Source organism: Microcaecilia unicolor, chromosome 2 (assembly GCF_901765095.1).
Source record: "Microcaecilia unicolor chromosome 2, aMicUni1.1, whole genome shotgun sequence".
NCBI classification, from domain to species: Eukaryota; Metazoa; Chordata; class Amphibia; order Gymnophiona; family Siphonopidae; genus Microcaecilia; species Microcaecilia unicolor.
This window is the reverse complement of record NC_044032.1, coordinates 44,234,611-44,256,738: the sequence shown is the minus strand read 5'-3', so window position 1 is coordinate 44,256,738 and position 22,128 is coordinate 44,234,611. Positions and strand designations below refer to the sequence as shown.

Sequence of the window (22,128 nt, the reverse complement as noted above, 5' to 3'; positions counted from 1 at the left end):
TGTAGGCCACTGCTGTCGTGTTGTCCGACATCACTCGGACAGCCAATCCTTCCAGGGTCACTTGAAAGGCCAGAAGAGCCAGGAACACCGCTTTCAACTCCAGGCGGTTGATAGACCACTCCGACTCGTTGGGCGTCCACAGACCCTGGGCATGCTTCCCCTGGCAATGTGCGCCCCAGCCCTTCAGGTTGGCATCTGTCACCACTAGGCACCAATCGGGGAGCGCCAGCGGCATTCCCCGCCGCAACATGCTGTCCGAGAGCCACCACTCCATACTGAGGCGGACCGCAGGGAGCCAAGAAAGTCTGCACTGATAATCCTGAGATACTGGAGACCATCGTTGAAGTAGGGAATACTGTAGAGGTCTCAGGTGCGCTCTCGCCCATGGCACCACTTACAAGGTGGCCGTCATCGAAACAGCTGGACAATGTCCCAAGTTCGCGGGCGGGGCATCCTCAGGAGCAGACGGACCTGATTCTGAAGCTTGCACCGCCTTTGTTCGGGAAGAAACACATAGCTCGAGGCTGAGCACCTGTGCTCCATGTCAAACCTGGCCCCCAAATATTCTAGAGATTGCGAGGGGGTCAGGTAACTTTTGGCCATATTGACGACCCAGCCCAGAGATTGAAGGACTGAAACCACTCTGGCTGTAGCTAGATGACTCTCTTTTTCTGAGTCTGCTCTGATGAGCCAGTCGTCTAGGTACGGGTGAACCCGGATACCCTCTCACCTGAGAAAAGCAGCTACTACCACCATTACCTTGGAGAAGGTTCGGGGAGCCGTGGCGAGGCCAAAAGGCAAGGCCCGAAACTGGAAATGTTTTCCCAACACCGCAGAAACTTCTGGTACGGGGGCCAAATTGGTATGTGCAAGTAAGCTTCTTTCAGGTCCAGAGACGTGAGAAACTCTCCTGGCTGTACCGCCGCAATGACGGAGCGCAGAGTTTCCATGTGAAAATGCCGCACTCTTAAGGACTTGTTTAGCTCTTTTAAGTCCAGGATCGGGCGAAAAAACCCGCCTTTTCATGGCACCACAAAGTAAATGGAGTAGCAGCCTAGACCTTGTTCGGCGGGAGGCACCGGGGTCACAGCCCCTATCTGGCACAGACTGTGCAAAGCCTCCTCTACCGCCGCCCATTTGGCGGCAGAACCGCATCGGGACTCCACAAACACGTCTCTCACCGGGGCATCGAATTCTATTCGGTATCTGTCTCTGATCAGGTCCAAGACCCACTGACCTGCGGAGATTTTGGCCCAATCCTCGAAAAAGAGGGGAAGTCTTCCTCCGATGACAGGAAACGAGGAGAGGGCCGGCGCACCATCATTGAGAGGGTCGCCCCTGAACTCCAGGCCTTGAATCGGCAGCTGCGGAATGTTTGTCCGAGCGAAAGGAGTTTCTCTGCTGAAAGCGGGCATGCGAAGTGAACCCAGCAGCACGCCCCGGGAGGTACCTTCTAGCTTCACGGAAGCGAGGTCTGTAAGAGGAGCGGACCCCCTGACCCTTAGAGGAAGGCTTCGGCCTATCTTCGGGCAAGCGCTGAGGTCTGGAATCCCCCAGGCCTTTAACAATGTTTACCAGCTCTTCACCAAACAGGAGATGGCCTTGAAAGGGCAACTTCAGCAACCTTTGCTTAGAGGCCATGTCCGCCGCCCAATGTCGTTGCCAAAGTGTGCGGCGAGCCGCCACTGCTACAGCCATTTGCTTAGCCGAAGCTCTGACCATATCATAAAGGGCGTCAGCCAAAAAGGACAAGGCCGACTCCATCTGCGGAGCCACTACAGATAAGGTCTCCGCTCCATCACCGGGCTGTTCCACTGCCTGCTGTAACCAAGCCAGGCAGGCTCTAGCAGCATAACTGCATACAGACGCCCAAACAGTAAGACCTGCCAAATCAAAGGACCGCTTCAGAGCTGAATCAAGCCTGCGGTCTTGAATATCCTTCAGGGCAACACCTCCTTCAACAAGGAGGGTAGTTCTCTTTGTCACAGCCGGTTGATGGACACAACCCATACGTAATGGCTTCATCTGCTTGATGACAAGGAAAAAATGTTTTGTACTTTTTTGGGATTTTGCCAGGTATTTGTGACCTGGATTGGCCACTGTTGGAAACAGGATGCTGGGCTTGATGGACCTTTGGTCTGTCCCAATATGGCAATACTTATGTACTTATGTAAAGATGAGGAAAAATCTTGGCAGACGGGCTTCAGAACTTTCAGAAAAACATTAATTTAAAATAATTTAAAAGATACCTTTTTACTGGACCAGATTATCGAAGTACAATTTTTGACTAACTTTCGGAGGTTCTGACCCGAGGAGGGAGGTTTTGGTCTTTGAAAGCCTGGCAAAAAAAAGAAAGTATCATTAGACCAATAAATAAAGTTATCATCCTTTCTCTTTTTTTTCCCCCATTAACCTACACTATTTATTATTATTTTTTTTATTTTAGTTACATTTGTACCCCGCGCTTTCCCACTCATGGCAGGCTCAATGCAGCAGGCAATGGAGGGTTAAGTGACTTGCCCATAGTCACAAGGAGCTGCCTGTGCCGGGAATCGAACTCAGTTCCTCAGTTCCCCAGGACCAAAGTCCACCACCCTAACCACTAGGCCACTCCTCCACTACTCTAATCAAGTCAGAAAAATGTCAAGTAGCCAGAAAATTTTCTAGTCACCAGCTAAAAAAAGTATCCAAAATGTATCATGAGCAAAGAATTGTGGTTACTGTGCTAGCCCAGTGTTTCCCAAGCTGGTCCTGCAGTACCCCTTTGCCAGTCAGGTTTTCAAGATATCCACAGTGAATATGCATCAAAGAGATTTGCATATTATGGAGGAAGTGAATGCAAATCAAGTTCATTAATATTTATTGTGAATTTCCAAGAAAACCTGACTAGCAAGTGGGTACTCCAAAACCGACCTGGGAAATACTATATTAGCCCACTTGGATTTGTGGAAAATCAAAAAAGTTCAAGCAATTATTTTACTGGACCAATTTAAAATTCCTGACTAGCTTTGAAGAATTATCCTCTCTTCATGAAGAAATAGCGCAGTTAGACTAGATTTCGTCTCATTTTACTTTGAGAGCAGGGCACTTCTCAGCTATTATATGGGAAAATTATGTAAATTCAACTACAAATTATCAAAAAAGCGGCTGTGGATTACACAAATGCACACAGAATCACAAACGAAATCCACTGTAAACAAAAACCACCATAAAGGGAAAATGGAAGAAAAAGCCTCAAAGAGCTCAGGAATCGCAAACGATCTAATGAGCTGAAATGATCCAAGCATCACTTATTCCTTCATCATCGGCATAAAAACCTTCCATTAAAAAAATATATCAAAACTAGTAAAAAAAAGCCCGTTTCTGGCACAAATGAAACAGGCGCTAGCAAGGATTTCCGCAGAGTGTGTATGTTTAACAGAATGTCTATAATAGTGACTGTGTATATGTGAGAGAGAGAGAGAATGTGCAAGTGGGCGCGAGTGTGTCTGTGAGAGAGTGTGTGTGAGTGCGTATGTGAGACAGTGAGTGTCCTCCCCTCCCCCCTCTCAGGTCTCAGGACCCCCTCCCCTGTGGTCTGAGGACCCCCCTTCCCCCCCCCCTGTGTTCTTAGGGACCCCCCTTCCCCCTCCATCCCCCCCCCCCCCCGGCTGGTCTTAGGGGCCCCCCTTTCCCCTCCCTCTTGTCTCAGGACCTTCCCTTCCTAGGTCTCAGGACCCGTAAGACACATGTTGTGTGTGTGTGAGATACACAGTGTGTGTGTGTGTGAGAGACAGTGTGTGAGCACTCCCTTGCATATCAATTCCCCCTTTTCTCATCATGTTCCTCATCCTCTGTGCATAGAGCAGAAATTAAATTAGAGAAGCACTCATTCTCCAAAATTCCCTCTCTGTCTTTTATGCCTCTACCGATGACCTTTATACGTGACAATTAGTTGGGGGTATAGATGGGCATTCATAAAAGCGGACTTCGTTTGGGGTCCCCCCCCCAATCTTCATTGGTTTTGATGTACTTTTTCTGCATGCATATTTGCATAAATGTACGTAGTGAGAGCTGAAGGGCTTGAGAAGTCAGAAGCAGGTGCTGCATTGGGTCAATTGGGCAGCCGTGGGAAAACCACAGAAACGCTCCAGTGATGGGGGCGCTGTGAGGTCAGCACGCCGGACCCAGCAGCACCTTTGCCACGTGTCATACTCACCCCTCCACCTGCACCGTGACAGCCGGCTGCCTGCGATACCGGAGGACTTGTCAAGTGTCAGGGGAGAGCGAGACAGCGAGAGAAGATGTGCCAAAGAGCCAACGACTTGCCACTTTGGCTCGGGAGGGGGCCGCCGGAGAGGAGCGCTCAGTAGCGCCAGTTATGCTGTGCCGCAACGTCAGATTGCAGCCGGCCGCCGTCTCCAGGGCTCAAGCCAAGAGCAACATTGATTGGTCCGTTGTGTGTGTTACGTTTCGTTCCATCACCTAGCAACGTTTCGGCGATGGTAGTCGTTCGTTAGTGATGCGTTTGACGTCACGTTTCTTCGAGCGAAGCGATTCGCTGAGTGTCAGTGCTCCGCCCTCCATGTCATCACGTTGTGATGCGAGGGTGGGGCAGACACTCATGTAGAGAAATCGATCTACAGCATGACCCATTTAGAACGTTGGGAGATTTGAGGCTTCATTAGAACGTTGGAGGTGCGTTTTATATAGAGAGATATCCAAATATATCAAACAAAAAACAGTCTCTCTCAATCGTTTTTCAAAGTATGGGAAAATTAGGTTCTTACTTTGGTAATTTTCTTTCCTTTAGTCACAGCAGATGAATCCATTAACTGATGGGTTGTATCCGCCTACCAGCAGGTGGAGATAGAGAACACTGAAAAGCCACAGTGACTCTGGATGTCTAGCTCCTACTGCCTTCAGTATATGAAACTTCCAAAGCAGAGTAAATAAGAAAGGTAAAACATCGTAAACTTTCCTCACAGTGAACAAATGCCCTAGAACCGGAGCACTAACCAAACAAAGGAGGGACGATCTCAACCTCCTGCAATAGAACTGTAGAAACTCTGAGAGCTGCTCTTCAACTCCTCCCAATGAGATATAATATCTGCATGAAAGATCTGAACAAAAAACAAAACCAGACAGGGAGGGATCATGGATTCATCTGCTGTGACTAAAGGAAAGAAGATTACCAAGGTAAGAACCTAATTTTCCCTTCCTTGTCATCAGCAGCAGATGAATCCATTAACTGATGGGATATACAAAAGCACTCCCTACATAGGGTGGGAACAGGCAACTCCGCGAGCAAGCACCTGCACCCCAAAATGCGCGTCCTGCTTCGCTGCCACATCCAGCCTGTAATGCCGGGCAAACGAGAGCTGAGAAGCCCAAGCAGCCGCACGACAGATCTCTTGAAGAGAAAGGACACCCGTTTCAGCCCATGAGGAAATCGCTCTCGTGGAATGCGCTTTAAACGCTTCAGGCGGAGCCCATCCTGAAAGCAGATACGCAGAAAAAATGACTTCCCTGAGCCAACGGGTTATAATGGCCTTAGACGCCGTACACCCGTGTCGAGGACCTGTCAACAAAACAAAAAGATGACCAGTAGTCCTGAAGTCATTTGACATCTGTAGATACTGCAACAGAGCCCTGCGGACATCCAAAAGACGCAATTGCCTAAAGGAATCCGGAAAGTCCTCCCTAGAAAAGGAAGGTAGAAAAATGGGCTGGTTCAGGTGAAATGCTGAAACCACCTTAGGCAGAAAGGAAGGCACTGTATTTACCATTACCCCGGACTCTGAGAACTGTAGAAAAGGGTCCCGACAGGAAAGTGCCTGAAGCTCAGATACGCGTCTAGCCGATGTCATGGCCACCAAAAAGACTGTCTTGAGAGTCACATCCTTCTCAGAAGCTTGCTTAAGCGGCTCGAAAGGCGAACGCTGAAGAGCCTTCAACACCAGACCCAGGTTCCAGGCCGGACACAGCGCCCGCACGGGAGGACGGAGCCGAAGCGCCCCTCTGAGAAATCGGGCAATGTCCAGCTGAGCAGCAAGGGACAAGCCAGAGACTTTCCCTCGGAAGCATGCCAACACTGCCACTTGAACCCGAAGGGAATTGTAAGCCAGGCCTTTTTGCAAGCTGTCCTGCAAAAATTCCAGAACCTGCGCAACTGTAGCCCGCATTGGTGTGATCGTCTTTGAAACACACCACGCCTCAAACTTGCGCCAGATCCGAGCATAAGCTGCAGAGATAGACCGCTTGCGTGCCTGCAAGAGACTGGAAATGACCTTGTTAGAGTAGCCCTTGTCTCTCAAGAGCCAGGCCGTAAGACCAAATGGGAAGGGATCCTCCATAGTCACTGGACCCTGAATCAGGAGGTTCGGCAACAGAGGCAAAGGAAATGCAGCCTCCACCAGCATCCGACAGAGGTCCACGTACCACGGACACGTTGGCCAATCCAGAGCGATGAGGATCCCCAATCCTCGGTGTAGCCGAATCTGCAGTAGGACTCGCCCTATCAAGGGCCAAGGAAGGAACACATAGAGGAGGTCCGAGGGCCAGGGTTGAGCCAGTGCATCCAACCCCGCTGAGCGAGGCTCTCTCCATCTGCTGAAAAAGCGAGGTACTTTGGCATTTGAACTTGACGCCATTAGATCCAATCCAGGAGTCCCCCATTTGAAACAAATCTGAAGAAAAACTTCTTCTGCCAGTTCCCATTCTGCCGGGTCGATTTGATGTCTGCTGAGGAAATCGGCTTGCACGTTGCTCTGACCTGCTATGTGAGCTGCAGACAGCAGAGGCAAGTGGAGCTCGGCCCAGAGGAAAATCTGAGCGGCCTCCGTGGCCAGGGCCCTGCACTGCGTGCCACCCTGACGATTGATGAAGGCCACCGCTGTCGTATTGTCTGACAGCACTCGGACAGGAAGTCCCTTCAGAGTCCTGTGGAAGGCTAGAATAGCCTGGAATATCGCTCTCAGTTCCAAGCGATTGATGGACCACCCCGCTTCCACAGGCGTCCACTGACCCTGAGCATAGCTGCCCTGGCAATGAGCTCCCCAGCCCGAAAGGCTGGCATCCATTATCACCAGGCACCAAGAGGGGAGCGCGAGGGGCATCCCCTGTTGCAACATCCTGTCGGAGAGCCACCTATCCATACTGTGCCGGGCCGCAGGGAGCCACGTTAGTCTGCGTTGGTATTCCTGGGAGACTGGAGACCATTGCTGCAGCAGAGCACTCTGCAGCGGCCTCATGTGAGCTCTTGCCCAGGGAACCACCTCCATGGTGGCCGTCATCGACCCCAGGAGCTGAACAAAGTACCAAGCTCGAGGGTGAGGCATCCGCAGGAGCAGACGGACCCGATTCTGAAGCTTGCATCGCCTGTGGTTGGGGAGAAAGATGAACCCCAAGGCCATGTCGAACCAGACCCCCAAATACTCAAGAGACAGAGGGGGTCAGGTGACTTTTGGGCAAATTGATCACCCAGCCCAGAGTCTGAAGAACCATTATAACTCTGGTTGTGGCGAGTCGGCTCTCGTCTGCCGAATCCGCCCTGACGAGCCAGTCGTCTAGATACGGGTGAACTCTGATACCCTCTCACCTGAGAAAGACAGCTACCACCACCATCACCTTGGAAAAAGTACGGGGAGCTGTGGCTAGGCCGAAAGGCGAGGCCCGAAACTGGAAATGTTGGCCCAACACCGCAAACCGGAGAAACCGCTGATGCGGGGGCCAAATAGGAATGTGCAAGTAAGCTTCCATGAGGTCCAGAGACGTAAGAAACTCTCCTGGCTGAACCGCCACAATGACGGAGCACAGGATTTCCATGCGAAAGTGTCGCACTCTTAGGGCCTCGTTGACTCTTCGTAAGTCGAGGATCAGTCTTAAAGACCCGCCTTTTCGAGGGACCACAAAGTAAATAGAGTAGCGACCGCAGCCGCATTCAGCAGTAGGCACCGGAACCACCGCTCTGAGTTGCAGCAAGACTTGCAAGGTCTCCTCTACCACCGCCCGTTTGACAGCAGTGCCGCATCGGGACTCTATAAAAGCGTCTCTCACCTGGGCACCGAATTCCAATCGGTAGCCTTCTCTGATCAGGTCTAGGACCCACTGATCCGAAGAAATCTTGGTCCACTCCTCGAAGAAGAGGGAAAGACGACCCCCTACTGCAGGAATCGATGAGTGGACCGGCGTCCCGTCATTGCGGAGAACGCCCCTGAACTTCTGGCCGTTGGCTGGCTGCTGCGGAACGTATGTCTGAGCGAAAGGAGTTCCTCTGCTGAAAACGGGCATGTTGAGAAAACCCAGCAGAGTGCCCCGGGCGATACCTGCGAGCTTCGCGGAAACGTGGCCTGGAAGAGGAGGGGAAAAACAGGAGTTTTGGAAGAAGGCCATGGCCTATCCTCAGGTAACCGTTGGGATTTAGATTCCCCAGGTCTTTAACAATCTTCTCCAATTCCTCTCCAAATAACAGAAGGCCCCGAAAGGGTAACCTCACCAGCCTTTGCTTAAAGGCCATGTCAGCCACCCAATGCCGCAGCCAAAGAAGATGGCGGGCAGAAACTGCAACAGACATCTGCTTAGCCGAAGCTCTGACCAGATCATAAAGGGCATCAGCCAAAAAGGACAGGGCAGACTCCATACGCGGGCCAACCTCAGAGAGGGCACCCACACCATCCTCGGGCTGATCAACCAGGACAGGCAGGCCCGGGCTGCATAGGAACTGCAAATAGCCGCCCTTAAGGACAGGCTCGAGATTTCAAAGGACCGCTTCAGCGCGGATTCTAGCCGCCGGTCCTGCATATCCTTCAATGCGACCCCTCCCTCCACCAGGAAAGGAAAAATTAGTTATTACCTGATAATTTTCTTTCCATTAGTCCCCACAGATCAATCCAGAGACTGGTGGGTTGTGTCCGTCTACCAGCAGGTGGAGATAGAGAGAACTTCTGAGGCTCTATATGTGGTCATGTGTAGCCAGCCAAACATCAGTATTATCTATATCAAAGACATATAAATGTGCAACTCCCAATAGAGAATTATTCTCCTGTTTTTGAGAATTCAAAGATACCCTGCTACCGCCAATGCGGGAGGAACTCATGCAGCTCACAGTAAGTAAAAAATTGCTCCAAAGAATGTAGAACAAACAATAAACAAGCGAAAAACTGGAACACTAACTCTGAACCTAGAAACAACAAGAGATAAGCAGAAATTTCCAGGGAGGACCTCAGGATTGATCTGTCGGGACTAATGGAAAGAAAATTATCAAGTAATAACTAATTTTTCCTTCCATAGTGTCCCACAGATCAATCCAGAGACTGGTGGGATGTACCCAAGCAGTTCTTAATCAGGGCGGGACCGCAAGATCCCAGTTTGTAGCACTGACGATCCGAACGCAGCCTCAGCCCTTGCCGCTACGTCTAACCTATAGTGCTTTGCAAAAGTATGCACCGAGGACCAAGTGGCCGATCTACAAAACTCCTCCAAAGACACCGACGTAGACTCTGCCACCGAAGTCACCTGCGCCCTCATGGAATGAGCTCGTAACTGCGCTGGAGGCTCTTTACCAAACGCAATATATGCCGAGGCAATTGCTTCCTTCAACCAGCGAGCCACCGTTGCCTAGCACAACGGCCCCCGCCTGATTCCTGAGCAGACTTTTGCTCACTGTGAGTGCCGAGGACCGGCAACGCTAAATTTAAAGAGGTATTACCCCCTTTTTTTTAAAGCCAAAAAAACCAGGAGAGTACACTCACGAATCCAGGGCAAGGAACCAGGGGGCGGGGGGAGAAATGGAGGGACCTGGCACCACCAGGTATCCGCGCTCAGCCAAAGTGAGCCCTCAACCCCTTGGGCAGCTCAACTCATCCCAAGGGAATGGGAGAGATGGCCCCAATCCAGAGCTGCTGAGTTATGACCATCCACCTGCTAGATGTTTGGCTGGCTACACATGACCACATATAGAGCCTCAGAATTTCTCTCTATCTCCACCTGCTGGTAGACGGACACAACCCACCAGTCTCTGGATTGATCTGTGGAACGCTATGGAAGTGGTCCTTTTAGTCACGGCCGTGACCAATGCATCCACTTTAGGCATCCCATCCCAAACAGGCCAAGTGATCCTCACTCAGAGGGTAAAGCTGACCCATAGCCCTGGCTACCTTCAAACGCCCATCAGGGTCAGACCACTGAGCTGAAATAAGCTCTTGGATGGAGTCATGCACAGGAAAAACCCTAGAAGGCTTCTTAGTACTAGCCATCCTAGGATTAACAGAGGAGGCCTCGCCCTTGGCAGGATCTTCAATAGAGAGGGCCTGCAAGGCGTCAGAAATGAGAGCTGGCAGCTCATCGTGGTGAAAAATCCGTACTGCTTTAGGATCATCCCAGCCCTGTGGCAAACAGGTACCCTCATCTGGCTCATCCATCCATGAGGGCCTGCCAGACACATCAAACTCCCCACATCCTGACCACAGGGGGAAAAAAGGAGATGCGCCACTCTCAGACAGAGAATTTACCCATCTACGTTTAGCGCCAGTCCAACGCTTGGGGGAAGAAGTAAGCTCCGCAGCCAACACAGGGCTATCCAAACCTGAAGGTAACTCCATCCGCATTGTAGTGTCAGACGCCTCCGGCATAGCTCTTTTTAACATAAAGGCCTTATGCATCAACAACACAAACTCAGGGGAGAAAAACTCACCCTGGCCCTCCGCCCCCAAATTAGGAGAAGAGGGGAAGGAGCTTCTCTAGCAGCCTCGGAACGAGGCATCCCCCTGCACTCAGACTCCTCCGCAACAGCGAGGGTCGAGCCACGCGGCGTTTCCAAAATGGCGCCCGCTGCCAGTTCCACCGAGCGGGAAGAATCACCGCTCGCCATGCCAGTATTAGCACGAGCATCCAAGGAGCACACACTGCAAAACCCCTGCATTTACCACAGCGGGAGCAGCGCTTAACTGTTTCAGCAGCCATCGCCCGACCGGACAGAAATATAGAAATAAAATGGCGGCCTCGCACCAACTTACCCCGCACAGGATGCTGTCCGCGGGAACCTCCCCGGAGAAGCTGGGCACCACTCTCACCTCGGAAGACCAAGTCAACGAGCTCCGGTCAGGCTGCACAGAATCAGAATCTCTGGAGAAAGCCTCAGAATAGCCATGCTGAATAAGTGCGCTCTTTTTTTTTTTTTTTTTATACTGTGAGGAAAGCTGGAGGCAGGCAGCAAATGAGGGACTCCGGGAGATGGGGGGATGGGGAAAGGCAGGGAAAGGGAACAAAACCAAGTATGCCTTCAAAGTAGGCACCACCAGCCACAACACCCCTGTTCTACTGGCAAAACACAGGAGCCATCCCAGGCAGGGATCCAGGAGCTGATCAAGTGATGTCCACACTTGCTGGGAGATAGAGATATACTGAAGGCAGGAGGAGCTAGACGTCCAGAGTCACTGTGGCTTTTCAGTGTTCTCTATCTCCACCTGCTGGTAGGCAGATACAACCCATCAGTTAATGGATTCATCTGCTGCTGATGACAAGGAAAAACATATAAAAAAAGTAAATCCAAAAGAACTTATCTTTAAGGGTTCCAAATCCTAGTGTGTCCACAATTTGACAGATAAGGCTGAGCTCAACGCCTAGCCCATAGTATGCTGTGCTGGAAATCCACTGGCTTCCGGGCCAATGATGGCCAGCATTTCGCTATGCTTCCTCGGGGTCCCCGGCCATGGGATATCATAGCAACATTGGCCAGGAGGCGGGTAGTTTGCAGGGTGGTGGGACAATTGCTAGGAGTTAGTTTTTGGGGCAGGGCAGTTTTGAGGGATGGGGCAGATTTCAGGAATGGGACAGGGAGAGAAGACAACAGGTACTGGCAGTGAAAATTCCCTAACTACATTTCACTGTAAGCTACTGAAGTTAAGTATAGATATTAGTCACCTTACTTTCTAACTCCTCTTACCTATCTATATGTCCCATCTTTGCTTGTCAATTAAAATGTTCTATTACATATTGTGTCGACATTGTAAATAGTATACCATGCCATACTTTGTACTGTTATTTGAACGTTTTTACAGCTGTAATTGTCTAATGCTCATGCTGATTTATTCTTACTGTACACTGCCTTGAGTGAATTCCTTAAAAAAAAAAAAAAAAACGGTAAATAAACCCTAATAAATAAATAAATATTCAATGCTTAACCGGCTATGTTCGGTGGTTAAAACAGACCGCATAAATAGCAGGCATATCTCTAACCACTTAAACGTTAACCGGTTAGCCCTGAATATTAGCTTAACTGGTTAAATTTTTAGAGGTTAAAAAACCCGGATATTCAATGTCAGTCGCTAGAAAGAGCCCGGTATTGAATATCCGGGTTTGTGCTTCCCGCTGCAGGCTGAATATCGAGCCCTATCTTATCACCAGAGCTATAAATAGACTGTATATTCCTCTAAACTGCATGAGGTACTGCAGATGCCAGTGTTGTGATCTGACATACTTAAATTCCAAGACTAGACAAAATGCATTACGACAGATTTTTCTGTAGGCATTAAAACATGAAAGCTCTTCTTGAATAAGGCCCTAAACGTCCAATATAAGCCATCTGCCCTGAATACAGATTTGGCCAACAGCTTGTCTTAACTTTGCTATAAGTCTATAATATCTTCCAAAATCACAGTAAAAGAGCTGGTTGATTAAACAGCACAGAATGTGTCACTGACACCTTCACGTTATCCTCCAAATATAGGCTACTTTCAAAAATGTGACCATCTATGGGAAAAGGTAGTTAAAGTCACCAGAAACAAAAACAAAAAAAAAAAGAGAGAGGTTTTAATGAATGCTATTTGTAATAAAAGTCCAAACCCCATCCTTTTATGCGAAGAAAAAAAGTTCAAAAAAGTAATTTTTTCAAATGCTTATGGACCCACAACAACATCAAAAATCAGCAAGTCTCAACATTTTGGATCTGCTACTTTAGTCACTTTTTCCTCCAGAGAATATCACAAAATCAGAACCACTGTTATCCTACAGCTGTTTGCCATTAACAGAATCAAAAAATGTTAGATTCAGGTCAGTGCCCAACGTTGCAGTCTCTCTTCAAGCCCTCCCATTAACATCAAATTAAGCAATGATCTGGTGATATGCAAAGCTCTACTATACTATTTAAGCAAACAGCTAGGAAATAAATACAAGGCCTGGATCAGCTAGCCTTGCCAGTACCTGACATATGTAATCATTCGACTTGGCAAAGCTCAGCCTGCAAAGCAGTACAGTGCCACCATTCTTGGCATCAGTGGTTTCATTTCTGCTGCTGGAACAAACACCAAAAAGTGACAAACTGCTTACCGCATAGCACATGAAACTCCAGGAGATCCAGGTCGCCATGAGCAGCAGCCCAAGGCTCACCTGGAGCACAGTCAGGCAGAGTTCTTATTTCTGTCTGGGTTATTCTATTACCTTCCCAAGGCCATATGTTATCTGAAGAGCATTCAAATCCCAGTGCTTCTGCTTCAGAGATCTCCACCACACTGAATATGTTTTCAAAAAGGTGAAATTAGTCCTTACCTGATAATTTTCTTTCCATTAGTCCCGAAAGATCAATCCCGAGACTGGTGGGTTATGTCCCTCTGCCAGCAGGTGGAGATCGAGAGAACTTCTGATGTTCACTATATGTGGTCATGTGCAGCCACCCAAACCTCAGTATTGTCAATACCAGAGCAATGTGGCCCAGAAAACCATGATCCCAGTATCAGTCTTCTATCTTCGTATAAAGGAACCAACCCTACAACCGCAAAGGAAGGAATTCATGCAGCTCACAGCAAGTATAGGGATTCGGTCCAACCAAGGGGAAATAAACGATCAAAATCTAAAACAATCAACTACAACAAGAACAAACCTCACAGAAGAAAAACCAACAGGGAGGGCCTCTGGATTGATCTGTCGGGACTAATGGAAAGAAAATGATCAGGTAAAGACTAATTTTACCTTCTATAGCGTCCCACAGATCAATCCAGAGATTGATGGGATGTACCCAAGCAGTCCTCAAGTAGGGCGGGACACGGATATCCAAGCCTCCAGGACAGAAGTCCCAAATGCAGCATCTGGCAGAGCTGCCACATCCAAACAGTAGTGCTTCGAGAACGTATGGACCGACGACCAAGTCGCAGACCTGCAAATCTCTTCCGACGACACCAAACACGACTCAGCCGTTGAAATCGCCTGCACCCTTGCAGAATGTGCTCGTACCATACCTGAAGAGGTGGATCCTTCCCCAACGAGATGTACACCAAAGAAATGGCCTACCATAGCCCACGAGACACAGTGGCCTTAGAAGCCATTTCCTCCTTCTTATACCCCGCAAACAGAATGAACAAATGATCCAATCGGCGAAAGTCATTCATGACCTCCAAGTATCTAATGAGGGCTCGCCGCACATCAAGGCACCGCAGAGCGCGAAATTCTGATGCGTAATCCTCCCTGCAAAACGCCGGGAGAAAGAGATGCTGATTCAAGTGAAAATGTGACACAATCTTAGGCAAAAATGATGGAACTGTCCGAACAGAAACCCCCACCTCAGTAAAGCGGAGGAAGAGATCTCTACAGGATAAGGCCTGCAACTCGGAAACTCTCCCCGCCGAAGTGACAGCCACCAGAAAAACTCTTCAGACTCAGATCCTTTAAAGATAAACTAGCCAAAGGCTCAAATGGCAGTCGTTGGAAAGCGTGTAGCACCAAATTAAGGCTCCAAGAGGGAAATCACAGGTGTGTGTGGCGGTCGAAGATGATTGACACCACGCAGAAAATGAACAATGTCCATGTGAGGTGCCAGAGAGGATCTCTGGAGACGCCCCCAAAAACACGCCAACACTGCGACCTGAACCTTCAGGGACCTCAAGGACAGGTATTTATCGAGCCTGTCCTGCAAAAAGGCCAGGATGTTAACTACCGAAGCTGACCAAGCCGAAAAGCCTGCCGCAGCACACCAAGACTAGAAGGTCCACCAGACCCGAGCGTACGCCACAGACGTGGAACATTTTCTAGCCTGCAACATTGTGGTAATCATCCTGTCAGGGAAATCCTTCTTCCTTAACCTTGCCCTTTCAATAGCCAGGCCGTAAGACCAAAGGGGAAGGATACTCCATGGTTATCAGTCTCTGCCGCAGCAAACCGCAACGGACTGTCAGACGCAAAAGACTGTCGATCTGAATACAAACCATGTCTGCGTACCAAGGACGCCGGGGCCAGTCCGGAGCCACAAAGATTACTCGGACCGAGTGACAAACTATGCGGCCCACCACCCTGCCCACCATGGGCCACGGCGGGAACACATAAAGAAGGCGAGACTGAGGCCAAACCTGAAGAATCGCATCGATCCCCCGCGACTGGGGGTCCCTGCCCCTGCTTAAAAACTGCAGAACCTTCACACTGCAGCCTCGAGCCATGAGATCCATCGCTGGAACTCCCCAGCGTTCCATGATCTGAAGTAACGCCCAATTGGAGAGCTCCCACTCCCACGGATCCAGCACATGGCAACTTAGATAGTCTGTCTCGATATTTAGAGACCCTGCAATGTGAGCCGCAAAGAGCAGAGGTATGCATCTTTCCGCCCACAGGCAGATAAGAGATGTCTCCTTGGCCAACGGGGCACTCCTGGTGCCCCCCTGGCGGTTACATAAGCCATCGCTGTCATGTTGTCCGAGAGAACCCGAACTGGCTTACCTTTCAGAAGCAGAAGGAATTCCAGAAGCGCTAGATGAATCGCCCACCGTTCCAACCTATTGATGGACCACGAAGCCTCTTTCATCGACCAAGCCCCCTGAGCTGTTTGACCCAGACAATGCACCCCCCCAGCCTGATAGGCTGGCATCTGCAGTTACCACCACCCAATTCAGGGTTGCCAAGGGCATCCCCCGATCTAGACTGTGTGGACACAGCCACCAGAACATGACCATCCGGGCGCAGGGCCTCCTGGGAAGGCAAACCGAATAGTTCTCCAAAAAGGGAGACCACTGGCTCAGAAGTGCCTTCTGCAGGGGCCACATGTGACTCCTGGCCCACAGAACGACAGCCAATGTGGCTGCCATAGACCCCAAGACTTGCATGTAATCCCAGGCTCTGGGTGCCAGAAGACTCAACAGGGCTTCCACCCAAGTCCGAAGATTCTGTTTCCATGCCTCCTGCAAAAACACCTTGCCAGTCCGAGTGTTAAAGAGCACTACCAGGTATTCCAGAGATTGGGAGGGAATTAAGTGGCTCTTGTCCATGTTGACTATCCAGCCCAATGAGCGGAATACATTGACGACTTTCTCTGTCATGCGAACACCCTCCTGAAACGATGCCGCCCTGATAAGCCAATCTTCCAGGTAAGGGTGCACCTGTACTCCCTCCTTGCGCAGGAATGCCGCGACTACCACCATCACCTTGAAAAAGGTCCTTGGTGCTGTTGCTAGGCCAAACGGCATGGCCCGAAACTGGAAGTTCTGACCCAATACCGCAAATGCAGAAAACGATGAGGCGGCCAAATGGGAATGTGCAAATAAGCCTCCTTGAGATCGAGAGAGGTCAGGAAATCCGCGGGTTGAACTGCAGCCATGTCCGACCGGAGGGTTTCCATCTGAAAGTACTGCACCTTCAAGATTTGTTGACATCCTTGAGGTTGAGAACCGGTTGAAACGAGCCACCTTTCTTGGGCACCACAGAGTAAATGGAATAACGTCCCAGACCGCGCTACTCAACCGGAACAACTGCCCCAAGGTCGACCAAGACCCTGAGGGTTTCTCTGACCGCCTCCGCTTTGCGAGGTGCCCTGCAAGGAGATTCCATGAATAAATCCCGCTAGCGGATGAAAAAATTCTAGATTGTAACCGTCTCGAACCACGTCCAAGACCCATTCATCTGAAGTCACCCTGGCCCATTCTCCCAGGAAAAGGGACAGCCGTCCCTCTATTGACGACATGAGATGGACCAGGGCCCCATCATTGGGCACGAGCCCCAGCTGGTGCTCGCAAGGACACACCGCCCGAGTGGCAGTCTCCCCGAAAGAGCTGCTTCTTTGGGGGAAAACGGGACTTCGCAAAAGAACCAGTCCTGCCAGGACGATACCAGCAGGCCTCCCGATAGCGGGCACATGAAGCTCCTGAACAGGACCATGCCTTCGGCTTATCCTCAGGCAAATGACCTTTGGAGTCCCCCAAGTCCTTGACAATCTTGTCCAAATCGTCACCAAAGAGTAGCTTACCTCTGAATGATAAGCGGGCCTGATGGGATTTTGAGGCCGTATCCGCCGACCAGTGACGAAGCCACAACCACCGGGGGACCGACACCGCTAGGGAGATCTCCTTTGCCGAAGAAGGTTGTAGAGGAGACCCGCAAGATAAGTGAGGCCTGCCTCTAAAGAAAGCAAGGCTTCCACCAGCTAGTCTGTTAAGCTCACCTTCTGCACCCACGAAAGGCACAGCCTGGCCGTATACGAGCTGCAAACCAAAGCTTGCAGACATAAGGCGGACACCTCAAAGGACATTTTAAGAGAGGACTCCAATTTCCGATCCTGAGGATCCTTGAGGGCTGTGCCGCCCTCCATGGGAAAAGTGGTCTTCTTAGTGACCACCATGATTAAGGAATCCACCGTCGGAAGACAGAGTCCAGCTCCCCCTCCAGAAGCGGATAAAGGTGAGACATGACCCTAGCCACTCGCAGCCCGAACTCCGGAGTGTGCCACTGCGCAGCAATGAGTACTTTCATCGCCTCATGAATACGGAATGTTCTAGGGGACCGCTTAGTCCCTGACATAATAGAGGGAACTAGAGTGGTCAAGGACCTGCCCTCCGGTAAAGAAATGTTAAAAATTTCCAAGGCCCGGGTAAGGGCTGGAAGTTCCTCCTGGCGAAAAAGACATGCTGCTGTGGGGCAATCTCCACCCTCCAGCAGCAATTCACTGTCCTCCAGGGAATCTGACCTGGCTAACCAGGAAAGACAAGAGAATTGGCCATCCTCTGGCACGTCTGATGCCACCGAGGCTTCTTGTAAGTCCCAAACTCCCATACGTAAGCTCCTTGGAGCAGGGACTGTCCTTTTTTGTTAATCTGTACAGTGCTGCGTAACCCCAGTAGCGCTCTAGAAATGTTAAGTAGTAGTAGTAGTACGTGGGTGTTTGGCCACCGAGGCCAACCCCCCCCCCCCCCCCCCAAAGAGGTCTCGAGTGCCGCCGCCGCCACAGGAGAGCCACCAGAACACTTAAGGAAAAATGCTTTATGCAACAAAAGCACAAACTTGGAAGAAAAGGGAGTATCAGTCCCTTCCACATTACAGGAATCCCCTTCCTGCACAATTGGGTCCCGAACGGACGACCCAGATGCTGCCTCATAAGCCGGGCCTACAGGAGAGGCCACGGACCACGCTGCTCCACGTAGAGAGGGGCCAAAAATGGCGCCGGAAGAGCCTTGCCCAGGTGGGATGGCGCGGCCTGCAGAAATGAGGCGCGCCGTGGAAGAAGCCGCCAGTGGAGCCACACATTCTCCCACACTTGGGAGAGACAGAAAAACAGCATCCACGGATGCACAAGGCAGTCGGTTCCGAAGCCGCCCACCCAGACATGGCGTCCAAGTCATACACAGCAGGGCGGGAAGAAAGAAGCTGCTCTGCCGATGAAAAAGATCTCAGGACCTCGGCAGAACGCTCAGAGCTCCCGGAGCCACGAGGGCAGGTCTGACAAATTCCCGACACTGCTCTCTGGTTCCCACACCGGTAGCAGCGCTTCATTAGCTCAGAGAAAGCAGCCATATACACCCCGGACCCTTCCTGCACCGAAAGAAACGCCCCAGCCAACAGAGGGAACGAATCCCTTGACTGTGAGAGCCGAATTTGCTTTACTCTTTTAATTTTTTTTTTTTTTTTTGAGAGAAAAGACTGGCTCGTGTGCTGGAGAAAGGGATCGGGGAGGGGGGGAGAGGAAGGGAGGGACCTGGCCCCACCAGGTGTGCCTTGCTCACCAAAAAGGAAGCCCTCAACCCCAAAGGGACACCTCAACTCGGCCCGAGGGAACGGGTCAGGAGCCCCTAAACCACAGCTGCAGAGTTATGACCCTCCACCTGCTAGATAGAGAGAATACTAAGGTTTGGGTGGCTGCACATGACCACATATAGTGACCCTCAAAAGTTCTCTCTCTCCACCTGCTGGCAGAGGGACATAACCCACCAATCTCTGGATTGATCTGTGGAACGCTATGGGGATATAGCTATCTGGGGGAATTGCTGAAAAACAAAAAAAAGTCAGCCACGATTTTTAAATCAAATATGACTGGCATGCTGATGAGGGCAACTCCTTAGTACCACGGAGGTAACAGTGACACTTATGTTTCTTGAAAGTTTAAACATACAGAGAATGCTATAAGAGATCAAATCAAGCATTTATTTCCAAACATGACTGCTTTCCCACCAGAGCACTGAGATTTTAATTTTAAAATTGCACTATCAGTTCTCGAGCCCTCCACCCCACAAAGACAGCTTGAGAGCACCTGAAGACATTACAGCGCACCTGAATTTATGTGCAGTTATACAGAAAACCCTTATGTTAGCTGCTGTACAACAGCTTTTTCCATTACAGCTACGAGACCAGTTTTAAACCACGTGTAAAAATGCTAACCCTGTATAAAGAGATGAAAATTTCACAGCTAACTGGTTGCAAATACACCTAAAACATGAGCACTGATGCTTCCACTCCAAAATAAGGTAGGTCATACTTCTACATCTCATTTCCCACCAAATGAGGTAGCTTGAAATAAGGCAGCTATGGCCGGCTGCCCAAGAGAAGAGCCAGAACAGAACACTCTGTGCAGGCCCAGTGTGAACATACACAGCTGTTCCCCTTCCCCTAACTGGAATGAGCTTCAATTCTGCACAGGAAGTGCAAGGAGGAGGGAGAAAAGCTGGTACTGGTGCCTGTTCTGTTTTGTTACCGACTATGTGTGCTGTGGGGATGATAGGGAATATAAGAAATGGCCCAAGGCTAGGCAAGACAGATAAAGGGGGGGGGGGGAGGCAGGAAACAGGACAAGGGACACCTGATGGGGGTTCCAATTGTTTTCCCTGACTTTTAGATAATATCTAACAATATTTAATATTTTTCAACCTAGCTTGTACAAAAAATTCATTACATTGTTTACTTTAACCCTTCAACTCATTTTGCAGGTACTTGTCTAAAGTTCCAGGAAGCAGCTGTCATCCAAACATATGAATTCAAATGACAACACATTTACTGCCTGAAAGAATGAGACACCACTCCAGGTCATGTCATCGCCACTTACAACATATGGAGCTAAAATAGTAGATTATAGCTTAAAGGTGCTCCAAAATATCCTGAATGGAACCTCCACAAAAGATAGTTGTATTTTTAAAAGTGTTTCAACTTTTGCCACTGCTAGGGTATGTTCTTTGCTGATCAACCCTACAGTACAACAGAGCACAAGCTCTCATACCTAAAGCCTTTGGTCCCCTAGGGCAGCTTATGAGTAACTTCCGCAAAAATCTCAGTATATCATAAAATACCACCGACGTAAATGTTTTTGTACTAGAGTTTATTGAAAATTGGTTTCAAAGTCTTATTAAAATCTGTTGTACAGAATTGGCAGAGGAAAAAAAGGCATACCAGTACATTTTTCATCACCCTCCATTCTTCCTTTCTCCCTCTCCTCCAGTTTCTAAGCCTTATTCTCATTCCCACCTCCATCACAAACCTCCTCATTTCACATCAGTCATTCTTCTATATATCTCTGCCACTCTCACTCTCCTTACTTCAACCTTGACTTCTCTCATGTATGTATGTTTTTATAGCACATGCTGTGCAATATATTAGAACAAGTCCCTTCCCCCAAAAAAGAGAATGAGAGAATGACTTGCCTGAGGTCACAAGAAGTGGTAGTGACAGAAGTAGGAAGAGAGAGAGAGAGATGGATGGACCTCGAAGAGAAGAGCTGGGGGCTGCTAATGAGAGATATGAAGAAATCCAAGATGGGGCAGAAGGAACCTCCCTTCTTTAAGGAAACAAAATAGAAGGAATATCATTTTGTTTGGACAGATCTAGTGGGATAAAGAGCTGAATTAGCATGCCTAACTCAGGTAAAAATGCTCTTAATGCTTACTCTGTCAATAGAGGATCATCTAGCAGCATGGCACAGCCCTGCATCTCAGTCAGCAAACGGAACCTTCCTTCCCAAGTGCAATGGACACAGAAGGAAATTCCTCTGCTAGAGGCACACAAGGATTGCAGAGAGGCAAAAACAACACTAGCAAGGTGGCAGGAGGAAGAAAACTGATATTAAAACAGCATCAGTATACTTCCACCTCATTCATAGACCTCAATATATTCGAGGTCTTAGAAGACCACTTGGATTGTACTGGACCTTCCACTCTGACACAAAAGGCATTTCTACAGTTTTCCCAAGGGCCTGCCAGGATTTAAACCCATTGTACAGATATCTCAGATTGTAGCTGCTGAGCAAACCACAAACAAACATTCCGAGGAAAATTTGAATATCTACAAACAGCAGAGAGACTGGGAGTTCCATCAACGCTCTGCTTGTTATAAAGACTGAGGTGAATTGATCTCAAGCACTTCAGGTCAAGAGGACTTCCAGACTGTCTTAGTAATAGTGCCTAAGACATGAGAGACAGCCAGACCAAAGCATCAGGATTACCCAGTCTCTCTGCTGTAAGTATAGACATCTTCTGTAGGAGCCTGACAAATGAAACCAGACACATCAGAACAAGCATCTCGCACACTTCTGGTTTTAGTAAAAAGAGAAACATGATTTAGGGAGCCTAACTGCTAGCCAATTTCAAAGCAGTAAAATTAAAATGAATCTTTATAATCCAAAAAAAAATTTAACACAGACAGCAAGAGAGAAAAAGAGAGGCCATCTTTTCTTCTGGCCGCGATGACCGGCATCTGCATACACAACTGCAGCACTAATCCTTGGTGGAGATGGACTCACTTGAGCCACTCTATCCCTCCCCTGCACTGACAAATGCTTGCTTTGCTGCAGCTCTGATCCATGATGGAGGTGAGCAACAATGAATGGATCAGCTCCAAGATCTTGCAGGGTACTTGTGATCTAGATTGGCCACTGTGGAAGAATGGAAGCTGGGCTCAATACTTCTTCAGTCTGGCCCAGTA

At 49.4% G+C, this 22,128-nt stretch overlaps 1 protein-coding gene across 4 annotated transcripts in view; it reads right to left on the bottom strand.

The window, feature by feature from the left end:
- C2H18orf25 (chromosome 2 C18orf25 homolog) overlaps window positions 1-22,128 on the bottom strand; it is a 164,233-nt gene that overhangs the window by 140,113 nt on the left and 1,992 nt on the right. For 3 of the 4 annotated variants that reach the window (XM_030192904.1, XM_030192907.1, XM_030192906.1), the window contains exon 2: window positions 2,250-2,338. The exons of the other annotated variant lie outside the window; for it this stretch is intronic. The gene's annotated coding sequence lies outside the window, so the exon portion shown is untranslated. The remainder of the gene's footprint in view (window positions 1-2,249; window positions 2,339-22,128) is intronic. 4 annotated transcript variants of the gene reach the window in all.